This window comes from Dendroctonus ponderosae, unplaced genomic scaffold (genome assembly GCF_020466585.1).
Source record: "Dendroctonus ponderosae isolate FM_Combo_2020 unplaced genomic scaffold, Dpon_F_20191213v2 Dpon_F_20191213_6, whole genome shotgun sequence".
NCBI lineage: Eukaryota > Metazoa > Arthropoda > Insecta > Coleoptera > Curculionidae > Dendroctonus > Dendroctonus ponderosae.
Window position 1 is genome coordinate 817909 of NW_026018814.1, and position 7208 is coordinate 825116.

General features: G+C 36.7%; 1 protein-coding gene and 1 long non-coding RNA gene across 2 annotated transcripts in view; one reads left to right on the forward strand and one right to left on the reverse strand.

Moving 5' to 3' along the window:
• LOC109542435 overlaps positions 1-380 on the reverse strand; it is a 1200-nt gene extending 820 nt beyond the window's left edge. The window contains exon 1 of the long non-coding RNA XR_002172426.2: positions 171-380. This is a non-coding gene — a long non-coding RNA (uncharacterized LOC109542435). The remainder of the gene's footprint in view (positions 1-170) is intronic.
• Positions 1-7208, forward strand: part of LOC125504758 — a gene marked incomplete at its 5' end in the record, with an annotated part of 39586 nt that overhangs the window by 17529 nt on the left and 14849 nt on the right.

The window sequence follows — 7208 nt, forward strand, 5'->3', positions numbered from 1 at the left end:
ATGCATGCCAAGGCTTAAAGCAGCAACAACGCTACACGTAAAAACTGATGATGGTGGAAAAATACACCGAAACGTATTTTAATTGATAAATAAAGACACTAAATGACTGAAACCCAGGAATTAATGTTGATTTATATAAATAAGGGCTGGCAAATCGAACTGTTACTTACCTGAACAATTTCGAACGCACTGAGCGAGTTGTTCAACTTGAGTCAGCAAAAGCCTCAAGTGGAATGTGGACCAGCAGGCTGGTAATCGTCCAAAAAATGACGATCACGTAATTTTTCGAATAAAATTAGAAAACCCCAACGGATTGGAGCGCCGAGTTTCCACTTGCATATTGGAAATTAATCATTAAGCGATTGTTCTCAATCGATTCCGAGCCAATGCACAAGCGAACTTGTCTCAGGTTGATTGATATGCATGGAAAACGTATGGAAATTGTGTCCAAGAGTGTTGCACATATAGGCTTTGATCTGGGAAAACTGGGAGCTGCTCCAATTTCCCCAGCTGGTGTTGTTGACAAACTTCGAGCGGTAATTTATGGAGTTTCACCAGAAATATATTTTGATCAATGGAAACTTTTCGGATTACAACGGATTTTGGCAGTTGATTGTAAAGAGTTTTCCCAATCGGTCCAATGAGGTTTACATGCTGTGAGCTTAAACTTTGCCCAGTTTTCTGGAAAACTGTTCCAAAAAAATGCAAGTTTGGGTTAGATGGAGAGCTTAAGGCAATTGTTTCGGTTAAAATGTTTGCTTCATTGCGAAGCAAGCATAAATTACATTGCATAAGAGAAAACAGGTACATTTTATGCAAAATCGACCGGAAAATGTTGTGCATTTACGAAAATCTGGTTCATGAACATAAAACGTTGATTAAAAAGTTGCCAATACACGCCACCAACGCCTAAACCCAACGGAATAGACAGAAATGGACACAACACTTTGTTGCTTTGTTCAAAATTTCCAAAAAAATCTGGCCATTATACCGATTTAACGTCAAAAAAACTTTACCTATATTTACATGTAAAAAACGCGATGATTTTGTGTTATTTTGGACGTTTTATGTTAATTTTTATTTTTTTTATTTCGTGGTTTAAACAGTATTTAACACCAGAGGCCACGCTAATTCTAACTCGGCCAGAATACGGAAAGCACATTTTCAAGAAATCGTCAAACAACAAAAAATTGAAACCAAAACTCAATTAAAATTCGTTCATTTATTTACCCAAAAAACGGAAAAAATCGCCAATTATAGTGGTTTTTTAAATTTTCTTTAACTAATTTAGTTTTGCTTCTAAAATCGTATAAATTTTAGCTTAAAACATTCATAACTTTCTGTTCATTCCTATTCCTTATGTAAAAAATGAACTTACCAGATTCTAAACAAGTTTTTTTTGAGACGTCGGAGATACAAAAGATATAGGAATGAACAAAAAGTTATGAATCTTTTAAGCCAAAAAATTTGTACCGCTTATAAAGTGAGCAAAAACCTTAAAAAAATTACAGTTTGATTTTTTAGAAGCAAAACTAAATCAATTATAGAAAATTTTGGAGAGCGCTGAAACTTTTTTGTTCTACAAAAGTCTGCTTGAGTTTTCCCGGACTTCCTTGCGTGGTGATTCCAAATAAATCTTAGTTTGAGTGAAGGAAATTAAGGGTTTTGGCAATTTTTTTACATTTGAAACAGTTTAATCCAAATTTTCTGAAAAGTCAAAGATAATGGGAACTAAAGTAAAAAGTTCACTGCCTGTAGGGATGGAACATCGATCGTATAACATCGATGTTAGCCATCGATGTTTTCCTAACATCGATGTTTGACAACATCGATGTTCTGATAGTTTGCCAACGCATACAAATTTTAAACCGATTAACTTAAACTTAAATAATTTTATTTTACTACTGCTATGACAATAAATAATCGACTAAATTTATTCAACTTATAGTTTCCACATTTTTCGGTTAACTGCTATGCCGCGCTATCGTTTGTATCGGCACTATCAAAGAGTTCGCAGCAAATGTTTCTATCTAGTATCAACATCAAATGTCCGATGTTTTCATTTTAGGATGCAACATCGATGTTCTATCGATGTCCCAAATCTCCAACATCGATGTTTTTCTGCCATCCCCAACTGCCTGTAAGTCGACATCTTTTCGACGAAATGCAAAATGGGACAGACTTAACGCGTTTTTAGTTAAATTTTAAAAATTTTGTGAAAAAATCCTGCTCTTGCGAACTCTTTAAAAATCGTTGTATCGAATCGTTGTTCTTTTCACTTGCCATTATTTCATAAAACTGTTTGCCAAGCAAAAAATTGCAAGTTATAGTTTGCAATGTTCTGCGTTAAATGTAGGAATGGAACATCGATCCTCTAACATCGATGTTGACATGGAAAGGTAATATCGATGTTAGGGAAATATTGAAGACAGAACATCGATGTTTTCTGCCATCCCTAACGGTCTGTAAATCGACATCTTTTCGATGAAATGCAAAATGGGGCAGACTTAACGCGTTTTTAGTTAAATTTTAAAAATTTTGTGAAAAAATCCTGCTTGCAAAAGTCTACTCGACTTTGGATTCCCTTGGAAAAGCTTGGCAGAGCGTCACTGAACAGAAATTCTCACTGATTGAATATATTTTCCTTAATTTGCTGCTTTTCCGCGAACTCTTTAAAAATCGTTGTTCTTTTCACTTGCCATTGTTTCATAAAACTGTTTGCCAAGCAAAAAATTGCAAGTTATAGCTTGCAATGTTCTGCACTAAATGGAGGAATGGATCATCGATGGTAGCCATCGATGTTGACATCGAAAGGTAATATCGATGTTAGGAAAACATCGAAGACAGAACATCGATGTTTTTCTGCTATCCCTAACGGTCTGTAAATCGACATCTTTTCGATGAAATGCAAAATGGGGCATACCTAACGCGTTTTTAGTTAAATTTTAAAAAATTTGTGACGAAATCCTGCTTGCAAAAGTCTACTCGAGTTTGGATTCCTTTGGAAAAGCCTGACAGAGCGTCGTCTTGAAAAATCGTTGTTTATTTCACTTGCTACTGTTTCATAAAACTGTTTGCAAAGCAAAAACTTGCAAGTTATAGTTTCATATGTTCTGCATTCAATGTAGGGACGGGACATCGATCCACTAACATCGATGGTAGCCATCGTTATTGACATCGATAGGTATTATCGATGTTTGGGAAACATCGAAGGCAGAACATCGATGTTTGATACCGTCGATGTTTTTCTGACATCCCTAACTGCCTGTAAGTCGACATCTTCCCGTTGAAATGCAAAATGGGGCAGACTTAACGCGTTTTTAGTTAAATTTTAAAAATTTCGTGAAAAAATCCTGCTTGCAAAAGTCTACTCGAGTTTGGATTCCTTCGGAAAAGCCTGGCTGAGCATCACTGAACAGAAATTCTCACTGATTGCAGTCTTGAATATATTTTCCTCAGTTTGCTGCTTTTCCGCGAACTCTTTAAATATCGTTGTTTATTTCACTTGCCACTATTTTATAAAACTCTCTGAAAAGCAAAAAATTGCAAGTCATAGTTTGGAATGTTCTGCGTTCAATGTAGGGATGGGAGATCGATCCACTAACATCGATGGTAGCCATCGTTATTGACATCGATAGGTATTATCGATGTTTGGGAAACATCGAAGGCAGAACATCGATGTTTGATACTATCGATGTTTTTCTGACATCCCTAACTGCCTGCAAGTCAACATCTTTCCGTTGAAATGCAAAATGGGGCAGACTTAACGCGTTTTTAGTTAAATTTTAAAAATTTCGTGAAAAAATCCTGCTTGCGAAAGTCTACTCGACTTTGGATTCCTTTGGAAAAACCTGGCAGAGCGTCGCCTTGAAAAATCGTTGTTTATTTCACTTGCTATTGTTTCATAAAACTGTTTGCAAAGCAAAAAATTGCAAGTTATAGTTTGGAATGTTCTGCGTTCAATGTAGGGATGGGTGATCGATCCACTAACATCGATGGTAGCCATCGTTATTGACATCGATAGGTATTATCGATGTTTGGGAAACATCGAAGGCAGAACATCGATGTTTGATACYATCGATGTTTTTCTGACATCCCTAACTGCCTGCAAGTCAACATCTTTCCGTTGAAATGCAAAATGGGGCAGACTTAACGCGTTTTTAGTTAAATTTTAAGAATTTTGTGAAAAAATCCTGCTTGCAAAAGTCTACTCGAGTTTGGATTCCTTCGGAAAAGCCTGGCAGAGCATCACTGAACAGAAATTCTCACTGATTGCGGTCTTGAATAGATTTTCCTTAGTTTGCTGCTTTTCCGCGAACTCTTTAAAAATCGTTGTTTATTTCAGTTGCCACTATTTTATAAAACTGTTTGCAAAGCAAAAAATTGCAAGTTATAGTTCGGAATGTTCTGCGTTCAATGTAGGGATGGGAGATCGATCCACTAACATCGATGGTAGCCATCGTTATTGACATCGATAGGTATTATCGATGTTTGGGAAACATCGAAGACAGAACATCGATGTTTTTCTGCCATCCCTAACGGTCTGTAAATCGACATCTTTTCGATGAAATGCAAAATGGGGCAGACTAAGCGCGTTTTTAGTAAAATTTTAAAAAATTTGTGAAAAAATCCTGCTTGCAAAAGTCTACTCGAGTTTGGATTCCTTTGGGAAAGCCTGGCAGAGTGTCGTCTTGAAAAATCGTTGTTTATTTCACTTGCTATTGTTTCATAAAACTGTTTGCAAAGCAAAAACTTGCAAGTTATAGTTTTGCGTTCAATGTAGGGACGGGACATCGATCCACTAACATCGATAGTAGCCATCGATGTTGATATCGAAAGGTAATATCGATGTTTGATAACATCGATGTTCACACACTTTTTTGTGATTTTCAAACGACCTGTTAGCAAAAGTTTTCCATTTCCTAACATCCTACAAAACCACTTAAAAATCTGAAAAATGACTCCAAAATCAGCTCTTCCGAATGAAGTAATGAGCCTTTGAGTTTCTCAAGTCGCATTTTTGAAAAACTGTGAAAGAAATCGTGCTCGAAAAGTTCCTTTTGAGGGCATTTGGCAAAAAAATCCATTATTCCGACTCGTCTAGTGGCAATTATAATCCCGGACTCACGCAGTTGTGGATTAAAAATTTACTGTTCCAGGGTAAAAAGCCTCTTGAACGGAAATTATAGGCAAACCTGACACGGTAAATGCGTCGAGAATAAAGAGGGGCCTTGCAAAAGTGGAGCACATAAAACTGCATCCTGTTAAGCCACTGGTGAATTTACGGGGGCAAAGCGGTCGGAACTTTACAGGAATAGCAGCTTCATCCTAATAAATATTCCAGAATTAAGTTTTGTGTTTTATAGGGCCGCACGGCCGTGGAACGCTTCCAAAACAGCGAAACGTGGATCGCTTGCTAACAAAGAGTTTCCGGAACTTTTCACCAAATGGGAAATTCCCTGGAAAATTAAATTCCTACTTGAGAAGAAACGATAAGTGCCTGTTTAGTCCGGCTGGATAAACGGGAATTTTTTTCCCAAAATACTCCACACAGTTCGTTTGTATAGGATGGAAGGCAAATGGGGAAAATTCGGGTGGATTGAAAAGTGTTGTTGCATTTTCAAGGCGCTTTTATTCAAAGAAGCACATAAATTGACGCTTAGAGTGAAGGAACCAGCCGGTATAGGTGGTTCCGTAGCTGGAAACACGAAAGTGATGGCAAAAGTCTTGTTAGTTGAGGGAAAAACTTACTCTTAAGCTTCTCAGGGAGTATTCGGTTGGAGTGCGCTCCATCAAGTGGGAGGGCCAATAGTGAGGGAACCATTCGCTTTTCCGTTCGGGTTCGTAGAAGTCCATCTGGCCTCTGATGTTATAATCAATGTAGTACTTCGAATAGGGCACATGCTGATAGTATTTATGCCCGAAAATCGGATCGTAGCTGAGAGTAAGCATGATATCTAAATTGTGAATGTTTTTTAACTAAAAACCCTGTTGGAAGGACAACAATCAATAAATGCGTTAGAATCTCATCACTAATTCACTAGTTTGAGAAGCTTTGAGAAGCTGATTGCTCACCGATATTTCAAGTTCGTGCACAAGTCGAGCGAGTTTACTAATAATGTAAAGGTAAAAATGTTCGTCGCTTACGTCTTTCGTGGGTTCTGGAAACGTGCCAGAACGACATTTATGATTGAATAAGTTGGTTAATTAAACGCTCGGATAACGTTGAGCTACAATTTTCCGAAAAACCTAAATAATTGCCAGAGAGGGACACTCAGATCAATTTAATTGTCGGTGAATGGAAGAAAGCAAACGTTCCATCGAGGACGTGAACTTTTCGCATCAAGCAAAGAAAATCAGGCATTTTTTGTGAGATGAGAATGCGAGTGTTTTCAACTGATGGCTAGGGAAATCGAACTAAAATTTGCGTTTTTTTATAACAAAAGTTGGGTGGAAATTTGGAAGAAGAATTTAAAAAAAATGCGCTTGGTAGGTGATTTGGAGTGAATTTTTCAGATTTTCAACATTTCTCCATCTGAAAGGGACCCTCTGTGTAGTAAATGCTAAAAGGGGTTTTTCGAGAATATTAGAAAGTGGGATAAACTTGTACGAACAAGGGTTTTAAAAAAATCGACAGGACAAAATCAAGCGCCATTTGAAAAAGTTTCAGTTTGAAACATTTCTGCAGCTGTTTGCAGGATCGATTTTCTTCAGCAAGGATTTCCAAATTTGTCAATATTTAAAATTTGCTTCTTACTGAATGAGAAAGTGAACTTTTGAAAGTATGAAATGTGAAAAAATGAAAAATTTATTGGCAACTTTCCTGTTTTTCTAGGAGTTTCATGAAATAACTGAATAATAATAGTACTTAAGCAAAATTTTGAAAAAATCAGCGGATAGAAGCAAGAGCATTCAGGACTCAATTTCAACTAGTGAAACTTTGGTTCGATCACAATCTCTCACGCTTTGCGCGAAAAACTCGTTTTGCATCAGCGCTTTATTTCAATTTCTAGTGGCATTTTTCTGGATTTTCCCAGAAGAATTGCAATAGGATTTCGTTTCTGCTAACAAGGATTTTCTGAAAATTTTATATTATTGTTCTGCTGAAAATGGTTTTTATAGGCAAGGTTTTAAAACATTGACAGAAGAAAATCAAACTGCTCTCTAAAACTTTCGAAAGAAAACGTTTAATTTTGATATAAATTTCA